Source organism: Piliocolobus tephrosceles, chromosome 10, assembly GCF_002776525.5.
Source record: "Piliocolobus tephrosceles isolate RC106 chromosome 10, ASM277652v3, whole genome shotgun sequence".
Taxonomy (NCBI): Eukaryota; Metazoa; Chordata; class Mammalia; order Primates; family Cercopithecidae; genus Piliocolobus; species Piliocolobus tephrosceles.
In genome coordinates, this window is record NC_045443.1 from 66,815,700 (window position 1) to 66,833,983 (window position 18,284).

Genomic DNA, 18,284 nt, shown 5'->3' on the forward strand with positions numbered 1-18,284 from the left:
TTGGAATAGTTTCAGTACAGATGGTACCAGCTCTTCTCTTACTCATTTCTTCTAGATTTTCTAGTTTGTGTGCATGGAGGTGTTCATAGTAGTCTCTGATGGTTATTTGTGTATCTGTGGGGTCAGTGGTAACATTGTCTTTGTCATTTCTCATTGTGTTTATTTGTATCTTTTCTCTTCTTTTATTAGTCTAGCTAGCAGTCTATTAATTTTTTTCAAAAAGCCAACTCCTGGGTTTGTTGATCTTTTGAATGGTTTCTTGTGTCTCAGTCTATTTTGGTTCAGCTCTGATTTTGGTTATTTCTTGTCTTCTGCTAGCTTTGGAGTTGGTTTGCTCTTGCTTCTCTAGTTCTTTTCGTTGTAATTTTAGGTTGTTTAAGGTCTTTCTGACTTTTTTATGTGAGCCTTCTGTGCTATAAATTTCCCTCTTCATGCCGCCTTAGCTATGTCTGAGATTCTGGCTGTATCTTTGTTCTCATTAGTTTCAAATAATTTCTTGACTTCTGCTTTAATTTTCATTGTTTACCCAAAAGTTATTAAGGAGTGAGTTAATTTCCATGTAATTAAGGTTTTGAGTAATTTTCTTCGTCTTGAGTTCTATTTTTATTATGCTGTGGTGCAAAAAGGTGGTTGGTATGGTTTTGGTTCTTTCACATTTGCTGAGGATTGTTTATGTTCAATTGTGTAGTTGATTTTAGAGTATGTGCCGTGTGGCTATAAGAAGAATGTATATTCTATTGTTTTTGGGGTGGAGAGTTCTGTAGATGCGTATCAGGTTCATTTGGTCCGGTGTTGAGTTCAGGTCCTGAATATCTTTGTTAATATTCCTCCTCAAAGATCTGTCTAATACTGTCAGTGGAGTGTTAAAGCTTCATACTTATTATTGCATGGGAGTCCAAGTCTTTTTGAAGATCTCTTAAGAACTTGCTTTATGAATCTGGGTGCTCCTGTTTTGGGTGTATATGTATTTAGTTAGGATAGTTAGGTATTCTTGTTGAATTGAACCTTTTACCATTATATAATGCCCTTGTCTTTTTTGATCTTTGTTGGTTTAAGGTTTGTTTTGTCTGAAATTAGGATTGCAACCCCTGCTTTTTCTGTTTTCCATTTCCCTGGTAGATTTTTCTCCACTCCTTTATTTTGAGTCCATGGGTGTCACTGCATGTGAGATGGGTCTCTTGAGGACAGCATACCATTGAGTCTTGCTGCTTTATCCAGTTTGCCACTCTGAGCCTTTTAATTGGAGTAGTTAGCCTATTAACATTGCAGGTTAGTATTGATAGTGTGAGTTTGATCCTGTCATCATGATGTTAACTTGTTATGCTGACTTGTTTGTATGGTTGCTCTGTAGTGTCACTGGTCTATGTACTTCAGTTTGTTTTTGTAGTGACTGGTAAGGGTCTTTCCTTTCCATGTTTAGTACTTCTTTCAGCAGCTCTTGTAAAGCAGGTCTGGTGGTAACAAATTCCTTCAGCATTTGTTTGTCTGAAAAGGATCTTATTTCTCCTTCATTTATGAAACTTGGTTTGGCCAGATATTAAATTCCAGTGCTCCAGTAACTCTGGTCACCACACTCCAATGGGCAAGTGCCAGCCAAAGCACTTCATAGGGTGGTAGCAGCAGGCTTGGTCCTTGTACTCGTTTGCACATGCCAACAGCAATGGCAGTGTGGACACGTGGGCTGTGGCAGGGTGCTAGCCAGTGCCAGGGTGCCAGCCTCCATGCAGGCATTTGCAGCAGCCGGGCGGCATCATGGCTAGAGGAGGGCAGGGGGTCCCTGCAAGTAATGGAATGGGGCATTGATGGGGTAGCCTGCTGTTCTCCATGCTTGGTTTTGGGCAGGCAGCAGTGTCGGCGGCAGGGGCTGGTGGTCTCATTGCTGCCAGTGCTCCTGTGACAGTGGTCGTATGGTGGGGAATAGGGAGTAGGAGTGCACTCATGTTGGCAGCAGAGGCATGGCAGGGTGCAGATGCCCTGGCTGGGAAGGGAAGGCAAGATTCCTACTGGCACGCACATGCTGCTGGCAAAGTGATGTGATGGGTTGCTGTGGGCTAGTGCTTGTAGGCGAGGCCACAGTTGGGGGAGGGCACAGGCAGCCTGGTATGTGTCTGTGGGGCAGCTCTGCTAGAGCACTCTGCCAGTCAGGCGGGGGCTGCACTGCATGCAGGTGTGGCCAGGGTGGGACCCTGGGAGAGGCCAGCTGACTGAAGCATGTTCAGGTCAAACTGGCCCTGTTTCGTGGACAAGACCAGCTCTGCAGAGTTCAGATCTGAGAGTTCCCCTAGGGCTAAAATCTCCTATGGGAGCATGTCAATTCTAGGGGAATGGGCATCCCTGACCATGTTCTTCTACAGAGACTCCAGCACTAAACCCTCTAGACTTGGCACAGTCTGGAGTTCTGCTGCTACCACTTCTGAGTAGCAGTGCCTGCCAACTCTATTGTCCATGGTGGTGGAGGGGTCTCTTCCTGCTGGGATTCCAGAGGTGAATCCTGCCTGGTGAGAGCAGGTTGCTCCTTGCCTGTCAACTCACCACTTCTGCAGGAATCAGTGGGGGCCAGGAACTAGTCCTGGTGCCTGGTAGCCCTGTGTAGGGTTCTCAGCTTCCTCCCTCTTCAGCTATGCTCTGTGTCTTTCTTCCTTCTGGTCTTAATGCCGTCCCTCTGAAGGTTTGCTAGGAGTGCATGAGTCTTCCTGATATCCCGGTCCCTTGGTGGGAGTTTCTCCTGGCTTCATGTGGTCAGCCATCTTGGAGAGTCCTCCACTCTGGAAGTTTTTACCTTGATGCTGTAAATCGAATCGCAATGTTAAGATGTCATATTGTTTTTTACTTAAAAAAATGCATTTTGTGTCATGGCATAGAATGACAAAAATGCATAGAATGTGTGTAGCATGTTTTTATACAAGCCACAAGTATTTAAATATGCATTATTCATACTGTGTGTGAGTATTCAAGAGGAAGGAAGGAAAGGAGATAAAGATGAGATAAACACTGACTATAGAGAGACTGTATGTATATGATAAAGTTTCAAGAAACAATACATATGTGTATGCTCTGTGATCTGTATTTCCTTAAAATACAAAACAAAAGCAAATGCCACAGGTGATAACCCCCAACATTGATTTCAAAACCATACAGACCATCCCGTTATCTTTGTATGTTCCTAATTCTAGGTCTGCACACAAAGTCTTTGTTACTGAGAAAGGAACACTAAAGTCCCAAGGCTTAAAAAAATAAAGTTGTATTGTTTATAATTGGTATCTTGAAAACGCATGTCATCTCTTTCCTCTCCTTCATCTTTATTAACCATCAGTGCAATGGAGACTGTGAGGGAGATATTTTTTTTAACACCATAAACTCAACTAAGTGGTATGTGTTTTTTTAAAAAGAATGTTGTTTTTTTGCCGCTAATCCCCAGATCACAAAGATTTAGAAGACTAGCATATGTATTTACTCCTCTGGGAAACTTTATTTATTTTGATTTTAATTTTATTTTTTGAGATGGAGTTTCACTCTTGTTGCTCAGGCTAGAGTGCAATGGTGTAATCCCGACTCACTGCAACTTCCAACCCCTGGGTTCAAGCGATTCTCCTGCCTCAGCCTCCCAAGTAGCTAGGATTACAGGCATGCACCACCACACCTGGCTAATTTTGTAGTTTTAGTAGAGATGGGGTTTCACCATGTTTGTCAGCTGGTCTCCAACTCCTGACCTCAGGTGATCTGCTGACCTCAGCCTCCCAAAGTGGTGGGATTACAGGTGTGAGCCATGGCGCCTGGCCCATCCTTTGGGAAACTTTAAATTGATCAATCTGTTTCTCTGTAAGTTGCATTGATGTTTACATGGCATGTTTTTTAATCATGGGGATAGTTCTAAGTAATTTTCACTTTTTCCAAATAACTTAGGACCTTAGTATAAAAACGCTACATTTCCTGGGTAATGTGTCCTGATAAGGAATTACTTTGATTTTCATTTTTAAATACAGTGGGTATATTGCTTCTGCTGTGTGATAGGCAGTAGTTGAATCTAATGATAACCAATTACGCTTACGATTCAGAAAGAAAATATTCCTATGCAATATTTTCTCATTAATGACACTTATAAAATCAGATTCTATTGAGTGTGAAGAACTAAAGCCAATTGGTGTTATCTGATAATGTCAAGAATGTGTTCCATATGAGAGGATTTTTCAGAAAAAGAAAATTAGGAAAATTAATAAAACTAATAATTTTATTATAAATTCTAAAAATTACTTTAAAGATAATTTAACAGATACGTGTGTGTGTGTGTGTGTGTAGAATATAGATGAGAGAGAAAAATATTTCAGATACTCAGAAAAGTGTAGAAACTTTTTTTTTTGAGACAGAGTCTCCGTCGCCCAGGCTGGAGTGTGGTGGCGTCTCGGCTTACTGCAACCTCTGCCTCCCAGGTTCAAGCCACTCTCCTGCCTCAGCCTTCTGAATAGTTGGGACTACAGGCGCGTGCCACCATGCCCGGCTAATTTTTTGTATTTTTAGTAGAGACAGGATTTCACCATGTTATCCAGGATGGTCTCGATCTCCTGACCTCGTGATCTGCCTCGGCCTCCCAAATTGTTGGGATTACAGGCGTGAGCCACCGCATCTGGCCAGTGCAGAAACTTTTGATAAACACCTGTGTGGTCACCCTGTCGAACCCTGACATTTTTTCCCTGACTTTTCTAAGTGTATGGAATAACAGTCAGTCATTTAAAAGTGACTTGAAAACCAATTATTGTGCTGTGCTCTGGCGAGCTTATTTTTACTCAATTCTTTTAGACCTAAGCGTGGCACATTCTTTGGATTCACCCCTTAATGCCCTTAATAATCCCCTAATGCCACAGGTTTACTCTTAATGTATGGCAGTGAATCTTTCTTCATTTGTCCTCCTGTCTGAAGCAAGAATGGAGCAGTTTTTTTTTTAAATGATTTTTTTTTTCTTTTTTTGAAGAGACAAGGTCTAGGTACATCGTCCAAGTTGGACTCTAACTCTTGGACTCAAAGAATCCTCCTGCCTCTGCCTCCCAAGTAACTGAGATTCTTGTTGCGAGTCACCATGCCTGGCTTTGAGCAAATTTTTTACATAAATAGCCTGGATTTACCTGTTATTCCTATGGTACAAATAAGGGATTTGTCATTAATAACTGTATTCCAGGTTACTACAGATTATAATAGTGAACAAGACAAACTGGGATTTGGAATCCTGAGGCTATCTCTGATTTAGACAAGTTAGGTAACCACCGTGTGCTTTAACTTTTTTGATTGAGAAATTATGATAATTAACTAATGTATATATATGGCACATAGAAGTTGCTCAATAAAAGTTTTTAAATATTACTAGCCTTCTTTCAAGTGGTTGAACTTGCTAAAAGTCCGATTTCTAAATGAGTGGGAGCATTTCGGTACAAAAATATTCAAGGGTTCTCTCCAACTTTCCAAACAAAGCAGATTTGAACATTAAATTTCATCATCCAACTGTTGGAACCCCTGCTAATTGTTTTCATTGTACTCTTGGTTTATTTTTATACCTAAGGTCTGATAGGCACATAACAAATGCTTTATGTACCTTAAAGTAAGTGAAAATAGATTGTTCAGATGAAAGGTATGTGGATAAGTCAGTTTTGCAGCAATTCTAGAGAACTCTTGCCAGAACTGTATCTTTGTTTAATGTGATCACTGAGTTAAATGTGATCACTGAGTCAGACTTGCTGTTTTCTCTGTCCCTGGCTATCTCTCTTAAGACCCTGAAGTTTGCCAGCCATAGAATATTTAAAAGGCAGAGGAGGGCTTAGTCTAGGGGGAGTTTGTTTATTTAAAGAAAAAATAATTAAGTTTAAAGATCCTACCGTGTCATAGCTAGTTTAGTCATGTTAAGAGTTAGTGAGTTCTTTTGATTCTTTCCTGGTGGTCTTGATACCTACAGGTAACAGACAAATTTGAAGCAGTTAAACTTCCTGAGATTACTTGGAACCTTATAATGTAATCCCAAACAGAAATCCATAACAAAGTGGGAGAAAAGGGAATGCCATTTATTTTGCTGGTTTCTGGTTTTTAATGGGACTCTTTTAATTCAAATCTTTTACCACTCTATTCTAGACTTATGGTACAGATGATTTAAAAACAAAACAACCGTTTAAAAACACCACACTGTGATAGATACATCTCCATTATTTCTTTGAAGTCAGGAACGTAAGAATCTTTTAAAAGGAACAGTGTCGCTCTACAGATGTTTAGACACAGAGAAAGATCTAAAAATTGATGATGTTGTGTTTGAAGATTACCATCTCCCAAATTTATAATTTACTATTCCTTACAAATTCTTTGCCAGATAAGGAAAACTAAGACAGCTATTTTGGGCTTGCCCGGGACACTGGGGTAGATTTCTTTGATGAGATGACTTATAAAAACAAAGTCCTAAAGGAAGAGGAGAAATAAGCGAGACAGAGAGAGAGAGAGAGATTGATTTGTTGTTACTGGCAGAGGGAAAAAAAGTCCTGAGACCCTGAAGTGAGAAGCTGCTTGATAAGTTTAAGGAAAGGAAAGAGGCTGGTATGGCTTGAATGGGGTGAATAAGGGAGAGAGTGGTAGATGAGGTCAGAGAGATGGGGTGGGGGATAGCAGATCATGGTCTTTATGGGCCTTTGTAAGGACTTTGACTTTTAGACTACTGAGCTGGACTTAATTGGAGGATTTGATTAGAAGAATGACATGATCTGACTTTCTTTTGAAAATGGCTAATCTCACTGACTTGTTGAGGTGGGCAAGAGAGAGGCTGGGAGATCAGACAGGGAACTATTATACTAATGTGTATGCAAAATATTGTGACTTGGACCATGGTACTAAGAGTGGAAGTGATAATAATATGAATATCTTTTGAAACTGGAGCTCCTAGGATGAACACTACATGGGTAGTGACATTTTAAAATACTAGAAGGTAAGCTGGGCATGGTGGCTCATGCCTCTAATCCCAGCACTTAGGGAAGCAGAGGCAGGTGGATCACTTGAAGCCAGAAGTTCGAGACCAGCCTGGTCAACAAGGTGAAACCTCATCTCTACTAAAAATACAAAAATTAGCCAGACGTGGTGGCATGTGCCTGTAATCCCATCTACTCGGGAGGCTAAGACAGGAGAATTGCTTGAACCCAGGAGGCGGAGGTTGCAGTGAGCCAAGATTGTGTCACCACACTCCAGCCTAGGCAACAGAGCGAGACCCTGTCTCAAAAATAAATAAATAAATAAATAAATAAATAAATAAATAAATAAATAGTACTGGAAGGTTAAATATTTCATCAATTTAAGTTTAAAAAATTCATCAGTTTATTGATCATTTCAGTAAATCCTTATGAATGCTTATAGCATGGAATTCATTGTTTTAGGTGCTTGAAAAATACCAGTAGGCTGGGTGTGGCAGCTCACGCCTGTAATTCCAGCACTTTGGGAGGCTGAGGCAGGCGAATCACCTGAGGTCAGGAGTTAAAGAGCAGCCTGGCCAACATGGTGAATCCCTGTCTCTACTAAAAATACAAAAATTAGCCAGACGTGTTGGAGTGTGCCTGTAGTCCCAACTGCTTGGCAGGCGGTTGGATTGCTTGAACCTGGGAGGCGGAGGTTGCAGTGAGCTGCGATCTCGTCACTGCACTCCAGCTTGAGCAACAGAGTGAGACTCTGTCTCAAAAGAAAAAAAAAAACAGTAAATAAAACTAAGAAAAACCCCTTCTGTGGTTTACGTTCTAGTTATAGGGGAAAGTTGACAATAAAAATAATAATTGCTTATAACAATTAATGATAATAATTGTTTATAATAAATAAGCAATTTGTTGTGTTCAGAATGTACTATATTAGGGCTCCCATATATTTCTTTCTTTTTTTTTTTTTCCAGTCTGTAAATGGCACTTAGGAGTTGCAAGGTCCTACTGGGTGACAGGAATTGAGGATTGAAGAGTTCTGGTCCTGTGGGACAAATAGCCAGTTTTCTATCACCCCCTGCCCCCCAGTCTCAGCCCTGTTAATAATGTTTTTTATGAGAAGGTTGCTCAATAAGTGCTTTGAGGCTGGGCATAGTGGCTCACACCTGTAATCCCAGCACTTTGGGAGGCTGAGGCAGGAGGATTGCTAGAGTGCAGGAGTTCGAGACTAGCCTGGGCAATGTAGTAAGACCATGTCTCTGCAAATAATAATTTAAAAAATTGGCTGGGCATGTGGCATGCACCTGTGGTCCCAGCTACTCAGAAGGTTGAGGTGGGAGGATCACCTGAGCCCAGGAGATTGAGGCTGCAGTGAGGCGTGATGGTGCCTCTGCACTTCAGCCTGAGCAACAGAATGAGACCCTATCTCAAAGGGGAAAAAATGCTTTGAAAGTTCTTTCTAGTCACTACAATTTAGTAATTGTCCTTAAAGAGTTTTATTATAATATATTCAAGAGTAGCATTCTTAATAACTTAACCTATATTTCAGAAATGACCATTAAGAAGTAGATGCCCAGATGCAAAAGTGATGAAACAGTCCATTTGTCATAAAGTAAGATGCAGCTGTGGCGTGTCAACCAGCTTGGTAAGTGTGGCCAAATCTTTTTTTTTTTTTTTAACTTTATAGTTATCTACTTTGAAAATCATTTAATTAAAAAATATGGTAGACAGGCTGGGCATGCTTGCTCATACCTGTAATCCCAACACTTTGGGAGGCTGAGGCAGGTGGATCGCCTGAGGTCAGGAATTCAAGACCAGCCTGGCCTACCTGGTAAAACCCTGTCTCTACTAAAAATATAAAAATTAGCCAGGGATATTGGCACATGCCTGTAATTTCAGCTACTTGGGAGGCTGACGCACGAGAATGGAGGTGGAGGATGCAGTGAGCTGAGACTGCGCTACTGCACTCCGGCCTGGGCAACAGAGTGAGACTCTGTCTCAAAAAAAAGAAAAAAAAAAAAAGGTAGACATTAAAATTACCTTGTATTTTTGGTTTTACTTTGTAGTACAGATTCTACCATACAGCTCTAAGAAGTGTATGTCTGTGGTGTATCTTACAACATAATTGTGATCGTTACACTTCTTGCATATTTTTAAAAATTAAATTTATTTAGTATGTTTCTTCCTAGTATTAAAAATAATACCCTTCAGTATGGGGTTTCTTATTGGAGTGGTGAAAATATTCTGGAATTAGATAATGTGGTCATGGTTACAAAACTTTGTGAATATGTTAAAAAAAACACTGTTCAAAGAAATGCTTTTTACCTTATGTGAATTACACCTAAAAAAAAGCAAAAAAAAGTACCCTTCAGAACATCAGGTCTTAGAAAGAGGAAAACCTATTTGACTTAACAGCTGTTTTAGAATATAAAAATTGCCACATATCATCAGGTACCTAGCAAAATGACTTGATATTTAGCAAATAGAATAAGTATTTTTGTAATAAAAGTAATAAATTTTATTTTTTTTTATAACACATACTTTTGTTATTAGAGACCAACTGTCTCTCAGGCTTTCAATAATATCAAATGTCATAGCATAATATTCTGAATGTACTATGTTAGCATTTTGTAAGTTTTCATTTTTAATAGACCGTCTTGAAACTAACATTTCAACTTTCTACCTGAAATTTTTTTAGGAACAAAATTGTGTCTGTTTTTCTCAGAAGAGAATTCCACAAGGTAAGAAATTGTAAATATAGTAATAAAATCAATATAGTTGAGTAAGGCTTAATTGCTCTTGATATTTAAAAATTTGTTTCCATGTATTTATTTAATACCTTTTCTTTATCATGGAATTCTCACTAATTTATTAGCTACTGTTTTACTATGTCAGAATTTTAGTCCCTTTCTCCAATTTCTTTAATTTTGAGTCTTTTGTATGGCATAGTAATTTTATTATTCTTACTTTGATATGTTACCACACTTCATAAATAGAATAGATAGTATTCTCATTTTACAAATGAGGAAACCAGTATTAGGATTGGCTTTAGGTTCTTTTACTAATCTTATACTGCCACCCAGCTGATACTTTCCTATATATAAAAGGTGTAATTACTAGGATAGTCTTAACTTGAAAGAAGTGCTTTCTAACCAGGAAAACCTCATAGCCTGAGAAGTTTAAAAAATACGCATATACAGACAAAAATATAAGCAATGAATACTGTAGGCCATAGTCAAAGGAACATTTATAATATGGATTTGGTCCACCTCTGTTATATAGAAAAGTATTTCATAAGTATTTCCAATTTAGAATGAATGCCATAAATTTAAGTTGGCTAGGTTTTGTTTTGTTTTGTTTTTTGTTTTTTTTGAGATGGCATTTTGCTCTTGTTGCCCAGGCTGGAGTGCAGTGGCGCGATCTCGGCTCACCACAGCCTCTGCCTCCTGGTTTCAAATGATTTTTCTGCCTTAGCCTCCTGCGTAGCTGGGATTACAGGCATGCACCACCATGCCTGGCTAGTTTTGTATTTTTGATAGAGACAGGGTTTCTCCAGTTTGGTCAGGCTGTTCTCGAACTCCCAACCTCAGGTGTTCTGCCTGCCTTGGCCTCCCAAAGTGCTGGGATTACAGGTGTGAGCCACCGCACCTGGCTGTATTTCTAGTTTTGAGCATGCCTGTTTACTTAAAGGTTATATGTCTAGTTTTGATGGGTGGGAAATTAGAATTTCATTGAGGGGATGAAATGAGCAATTTGATCTTGTGTTTTTCAGAATATAGTAATCCCCTCCCCACCAAATTATTTGTAGTGTGAAAATCAGGTATACTGGATTATAAACCAGTATCTTCTGTCCCAAAAGGCTTAATTTGATTCAGACCCTGCTTTACTGTTAGAGGCAGAGATTTAGATTGTTTTTGAGTAATCCAGTCCTATTCTGGGTCACTTTAGGTCTGAAGGGTCTTCAGATAATAGTAGTAACCACTTGGCTTACACCTAGCTTACATTTAAGCCTGTGGAAAGACTCTGAGAGATTTCACATGTAGGTGGTGGAATACGGAAATGCAGATTGATTGATTACTTGAAGTTATGGGACTTTGAAGTTTAGCAGTGTTTTTGTTGTTCAAAAATAGACTATGATATTAAAATGATGTGGGTCTTCTGACCCTAATTTCTTATTGTGTATTAGGACTTGAGGTGTTACAGTTCATTTTAACTGAGGTTGAACATAATACACAAAAATGTGGATCGTTTTATAAAAGAACAGTTATTTTAGATACCTTTTTGTTTCATGTTCCACTCTTAGAGTTCCTTATTAGCTGGCTTGATTTTATTTTTTCAGCTACGTGCTTTTAGATTGAAAAACAAAAAAACAAAATTCAGAATAGGTTGAAATGCAACACAAATTGCTGCCACGTAACAAAAGTGCTGATCAAGTTAAATCAACCCCTGTAATGTGTATTGAAAGGAAAACCTCTCCTCTCTCCCCCAATTTGAAGAACAAGCATTTTCCCTGCCAAGAAGTACTGACTTTAAATGGACCAGCTGTCCATATTAGGAGTACAGGGTTGCTAAGGTGACCATGGCTGTTTGGAGAAGAATGCAGCTGAGAGGGCAAGTTCTCGATGTGTGAGCTGAGGGAAGGAATGTGGTGTGATTGTGCATCATTCCTCCTAATCACATGCTCACAAAGTGCTGTGTGGGCAGCATGTAGAAACTACAAGTCTGAGTGCCGGAGCTTGTGTGTGGTTAAAATCATTTTGTTTTCATGTAAGCCACAGGCTTACAGTTTAGATGAAAAAGGTCTGTCTTATATGTATGTGTGTGTTTGGGGTTAAAGTTGGGGACACTGCTTTGATGGCAGATGAGATGGGAATGTGTCTATTTTGCTGGATAGATACATATTTTTAATTATTTTTTAAATAATTATTTATCTTGGAATAAATGTCATCTTTCCAGTTCATCCTTTTCAGTCATATATACAGTATTAATAGTCCCCAAGTAAATGATGTGTTCTTTGTAGTTGTGTATTTCTTTGGCACTGTAATTTCAGAATTATTTGGAGATTCCTAAAAATGTGTTGTCTACTCGTTCCATTTCTTCTTTTTTAAAAACTGAGTGTTTTTCCCTCAAGGCATCCAAAGTTAGGTTCTGGGCCTATCTAACAAATAAGTAGCCAATTTGGTAAAAATAGTGATTCAAGGACAGTGAGAAGGGTCAGACTAACATCCTATTTACCTGAGATGCTGTTAAGATTTTACTATGGGCACTATTACTAATACTTGAAATGAGACCTAGATATAGGCGTTGATGCAGATACTTAAATGAAATGCGTTATTTTTGTTTTTTATCCTTTTTTCTTAATTCCTACAATGATGTGTTGATCTTAAATGAGGGCATAAATGTGATGTATTTAAGATGTGAAGTATTTGGAACAGTGGCAGCCCTGTATTACATGAGCATCGTATTATTTTTCACAATCAGATAGTCTCTTTGCTTTGAAATGATTGCTGTTTAAGTGATTAATTTATAAAATATGGAGGGAAAGGAAAGGATTAAAATAATTTGACTTGCTGGGCTCAAGCAATCCTCCCACCTAGAATTTGGCTAATTTTTATAAATGTTCCATGTGTATTTAGAAAGAATGCAAATTTTTCATTTATTAAGTACAGTGTTATGTCTAAGAACTTGTTAATTGTTCTATTCATATCTTCTCTGTCTTGGTTTTGTTTTGGATTGAGGTTTAGTTTTATTTGGGGACTGATTTATCAGTTTCTCTAGTAAGAAAGACATGGTAATTAATGTCTGTCACCATGACTGTAGGTTTGTCAGTTTCTCCTTATAGATGTGTTAATTTTTGCTTTATTTATTTTGAATGTATGCTATTAAGTACATTAATAAGCCAAAATAATGAAACAATTTAGAATTAGAATTGTTTTATCTTTTTGTTAAATTGAATTTTTTATCATTATGAAAGGGCCCTCTATCTAAACACACTTTTAGCCTTACCTTTTTTTAATTGTTATTATTGCTGTTTTCTTGGATTAATATAGCTAGTGTAGTTTTATTTTGTTTAGTGTAGCATTTTCTGTTTTTTTTTTTTTTTTTTTTTTTTTTTTTTGAGATGAAGTCTCTCTGTCACCAGGCTGGAGTGTAGTGGCGCAATCTCAGCTCACTGCAACCTCCATCTCCTGGGTTCAAGGAATTCTTGTGCCTCAATATCCTGAATAGCTGGGATTACATATATGCATCACCATGCCTGGCTAATTTCTGTTTTTTTAGTAGAGATGGGGTTTCCCCATGTTGGCCAGGTCAGTCTCGAATTCCTGACCTCAGGTGATCACCTGCCTCAGCCTCCCAAAGTGCTGGGATTACAGGCGTGAGCCACCGCACCTGGCCAGTATTTTCATTCTTTAGTTTTTCATGTATTTTCGTTGGAGTTTTGTAAATAGAATGAGTTTTATTTTTGTTCTGAATGACAATCTTTATTTTTTAACTGGAGAATTTCAGTCAATTATGTTACTGATAGATTCAGATTTTTTTTTTTAACCTTTTTTTTTTGTTTTTTTTGAGACAAGATCTTGCTCTGTTGCGCAGGCTGGAGTGCAGTGGCATGATCATGGCTTACTCTGGCCTCTATCTGCTGCGCTCAACGATCCTCCCACCTCAGCCTCTCAGGTAGCTGGGATCACAGGCATGCGCCACTATGCTGGGCTGATTTTTTAATTTTTTAGAGATGGTATCCCACTATGTTGCCTAAGTTGGTCTTGAATTCCTGGACTCAAGCATTCCTCCTGCCTCAGCCTCCCAAAGTGTTGGAATTACAGATGTAAGCCACCATGCCCAGATCTGATTTACATATATTTCTGTCCCCTTCTGTGGTTTTTCTATTTATCCAATTCTTCCTCTCATTCTTGCCAGTCTTTTGTATTGAGTTAGACATGTATGTTTCTCATTCCATCTCCTCTCCATACCTTGCATGCATATATACTTGTTTATAATTAATATATTATTTATTCTTTTAGTGGTTGCTCTGGCTATTTTAACATGCTTTTCTTAAAAAAGTCCAAATTACTATCTTTAATCTATTCCTGAATAATGTAGTAACTTAGTATGCTCTGGTTGTCTTCCTCCCAACCTGTAACATTGTTGTCTGTTATCTGAGTTTTGGCATATTCTTCTTATGCATACATACAGAATTTTAGACAAATTACTGTTTTAGGTAGTAAACCTTTGTTTAAATTTATTTACCTAATTGCTGTTTTCTTGGCTCATTGGTCCTTTTTAGATCTGAGACCTTTCGTCTATGATAATTTTTTTTCTACCTGAAGTATGTTCTTTAGAATTTCCTTCGGTGAAGATCCTTTGGTGAAAAAGACACTTTTTTCTTTGTCTAAAGATGTCTTTATTTCAACTTCATTCTTGAAAGGTAGTTTCTCTGTGTGTAGAATTCTGTTTTCTCATCATATTGAAGACATTATTCCAGTCCTTTGACTGCCAGTATTGCTGTTGAGAAGTCTTAATTGCCCTTCCTTTGTAAGTAATCACCCTTTTATTTGGCTGTCTTAAGCCTTTTTTTTCCTTCCCATTTAGTGTTTTGTAGTTTTGTATAATGTATTGAGGCATTATTTTTTTCATTTCCTCATTTTATTTTTTGTAATCCCACTTGGGATTCTTTGGGCTTCCTTGATCTGAGTATAATAATAATGTCTTTGAATAATTGTGGAAAATTCTTAACCATTATCTCTTTGAATAATGCCTCTTTTTTTCTCCTTCTATAACTCTAATTAGACATATAGTCTATTTTTCATGTTACTTATGCCTTTTTGTCCTTTTTCGTCTCCACAAACTCATTTAAGAGCTGGCTTATAGTTATAAATTCTTGCAGGAGATTTTCTTCATTTTACCAGCATCAAGGTCAAGCAGGCAGGTTTATTTGCTGTCACCTTCTACAAGGTAGGTTTACTGCTCATTCATTTGTACTTTGTGGATTTGGGGATTTGCAACTGTATGCAAGGCAGTCTTGGACTATATAGTCTGTCTCCTGCAGTCTGCAGTTTTCTAAGCAGCATTATGAAATTACCTTAAAGTCAAGAGCCACCTTTCGTAGCTTTTTACATTTGTGCCAGATTAGGAAAACATTTAATGATAAAAATTTTAAAATATGTATATAAAACATTGCAGATTTCAGCAGTAGAGTCAATCTGGACATCTAACCTACCATGTTGCTAGAAATAGAATCCCTTGATCCATTTCAAATCACATACAACTTAGGTAAGGTTTGTATGAGAAACATAATACAGAATTCTAATCAGCCGTCTCCCATTAACAAAAAAAGGCCCTGGCCTTAAGTTTGGTAAATTCATGCCTTTTTATATGTTTAAACTAAAATAAAATGTTTAAGGTAAGGGATGTGTGTGAGGGTGGTATGTGTGTTTTAATTTCCTGTGTTATCCAACTAACTTCATGTCCATTCGAATTAAGATGGATTCTACTGAACTTCCTCTTTTATTCTTGACATTATACATTTGTCACCTTTTTCTCTTTGCAACAAAAATGGCCTGTGTTAAGTTTATATTTTTAAAAATTTAGGTTCCCTTCTTAGCAAACTATCACAAGAAGAGAAAACCAAACACCGCATGTTCTCACTCATAGGTGGGAACTGAACAGTGAGTTCACTTGGACTCGGGAAGGGGAACATTACACACCGGGGGCCTATCATGGGGAGGGGGGAGGGGGGAGGGATTGCATTGGGAGTTATACCTGATATAAATTATGAATTGATGGGTGCTGACGAGTTGATGGGTGCAGCACACCAACATGGCACAAGTATACATATGTAACAAACCTGCACGTTATGCACATGTACCCTAGAACTTAAAGTATAATAAAAAAATAAAATAAAATAAAATAAAAAAATAAAAAAAAATTTAGGTTCCCTTATATTATTCAGATGCATTATTTTCAAAACACATTCATAAAAAGTGATAATACCCTATCTATAATTGTATAATCTTTCAACTTCATGGTCTTAGTCTACTCTCCATGAATTTGTTTCTATATTTTGTTATGCAGATTCCCCACAAAATAACGTAAAATTTAGTTACACAGAGGCCCTCCTAGATGCAATGACACCTGATAGCAAGAGCACACCAAGAATCCAAATCTTGGTTTCTAATACAAGTTGATTATCCTTATCCTTATCCTAAATGCTTGGGATCAGATATGTTTTGGATTTCAGGGTGTTTTGTTTTGTTTTGTTTTGAGACAGAGTCTCACTCTGTTGCCCAGGCTGGAGTGCAGTGGCATGATCTCGGCTCACTGCAACCTCTGCCTCAGCCTCCCAAGTAGCTGGGATCACAGGCACACACCACTATGCCTGGCTAATTTTTTGTATTTTTAGTAGTGACGGCCAGGCTGTCATCATGCTGGCCAGGCTGTTCTTGAACTCCTGGCTGTTCTTGGCCTCCCAAAGTGCTGGGATTACAAGCATGAGCACTGTGCCTGCTTGGATTTCAGGTTTTTTTTTTGGATTTCTAAGTATTTGCATATACATAATGAGATATCCTGGGGACGGGACTCAAGTCTAAACATGAAATTCATTTATGTTTCATATATGCCTTATACACATAGCCTGAAGGTGATTTATACAATATTTTAAATAATTTTGTGCACGAATCATGTGAAGTCAGGTGTGAAATTTTCCACCTGTGGTGTCATGTTGGTGCTCAAAAATTCTCAGATTTTCCAATTAGGGATGCTGAATCTGTAAACTTCTCCTTTAAAAAGGACCAGGGTTCCTTGGAAAAATGGCTCGATCTGGGACTAGGGCAAGAAACAGACAAGATCCACTTTGGGAGGCTGAGGCGGGCAAATTACGAGGTCAGGAGTTCGAGACCAGCCTGGCCAACATGGTGGAACCCCATCTCTACTAAAAATACAAAAAATTATCTGGGCAGGGTGGCGGGCACCTGTAATCCCAGCTACTCGGAAGGCTGAGGCAGGAGAGTCACTTGAACTCAGGAGGTGGAGGTTGCAGGGAGCCAAGATCGGGCCACTTGATACTCTAGCGCCCGGATACTCCAGCTGGGCAACAGCGTAAGACTCCGTCTCAAAAAATAATAAAAAGATAGACAAGATCAGCTTAGAACATCTTGTAGTGCCAAAAAAAAAAAAAAAAGGTAAAGAAGGGCTTTAACAAAAAACCCATAAAATGGGATTATGTCAAAGGGGCATAGGAGTCACCTAAAAGAGCTCACAATGATCAAAGTTGGAATAATTGGAACAAGAAAATAAGTAAAGTATAAAGTAGTATTGGATTATAACCCAGTGTATAAAATGAATATCTACGGGCTGATACTGATATGAATAAGTGATTGAATGAATAAATAAATAAATGGAGAAGAGACAAATCTCCTGTACAGAAGAACTCGAAATAATTTGTCAATACTCCACCTTCATCATGGTGAGACACAATTCCCTAATCCTTAAGTGTGGACTGTGCATGCCTTCCTTCCAAGAAGTTCAGTACTTCTTCCAAGAAGTACAGAAGAGTTCGGGAAGAAGTAACTTCACAGTGGAGAAACCTGACAGCCAGGTAGGTTGTCAGGGGTAACATCAACAGTGATAAGTCATGTTGATAATATGTTTCAAGGGCTATGTTGTAATAAAAATGGCACTTTATCTCTGTGATCCTCCTCCCCAAATCCCATACTCCCAGTCTAATTATGAGAAAAGTGTCAAATTCCAAGAGAGGAGAGGCATTCTGCAAAATTTACCAGTGCTCCTGAAAATGGTCAGGATAATCAAAAACAAGAAAAATCTGAAAAAACTTACTGCCAAGAGGATCCTTAAGAGACATGATGACTAAATGTAATGAAGTTTGTTTTTTAAAAAAACCACAAAACTGAGTCCCTGAAGTATTTTTTTAAACCTAGAAGTCACGTACTTTGCGACTTTTATTAGATTTTAGATCACATCCCACTCTTGAATGCGTATTTCCCCTGGAGCAATCCATGTTTTAAAAAATTTAGTAAAAGAGGATATCAGATAACCAGTTCTTACAAACAGGCCCAACATTTATTATGTTGCATTTGCTGCCATCTGAAGGCCTACTCACACAAATGGTAGAAAGTTGTGTTTATTAAAATCTTAACTTCTTTAATATTTCAAATTTTTAAACTTCAGGGTAACCAAAATTCTTATGAAAATTATACAAAATACCTTAGAATGTATAATTTAGCTGTTTTTGTTTTAAAGGAAGTGTGTGTATATATGTGTATTTGGCCTACTCTAAAAATAAAGAATATAGCATTAATGTTATTAGGCCCAGTTAGTCTGTATTCTAGTATAGTTACTGGTACAAAA

At 38.1% G+C, this 18,284-nt stretch overlaps 1 protein-coding gene across 4 annotated transcripts in view; it reads left to right on the forward strand.

The window, feature by feature from the left end:
- FRS2 (fibroblast growth factor receptor substrate 2) overlaps window positions 1-18,284 on the forward strand; it is a 111,293-nt gene that overhangs the window by 53,516 nt on the left and 39,493 nt on the right. For 2 of the 4 annotated variants that reach the window (XM_023226538.2, XM_023226539.3), the window contains exons 2-4: window positions 8,470-8,565; window positions 9,619-9,661; window positions 14,806-14,873. The gene's annotated coding sequence lies outside the window, so the exon portion shown is untranslated. Of the gene's footprint in view, window positions 1-8,469; window positions 8,566-9,618; window positions 9,662-14,805; window positions 14,874-16,476; window positions 17,515-18,284 lie in introns of those variants that run through there. The other 2 variants (XM_023226537.3, XM_023226540.2) reach the window with 2 other exon arrangements.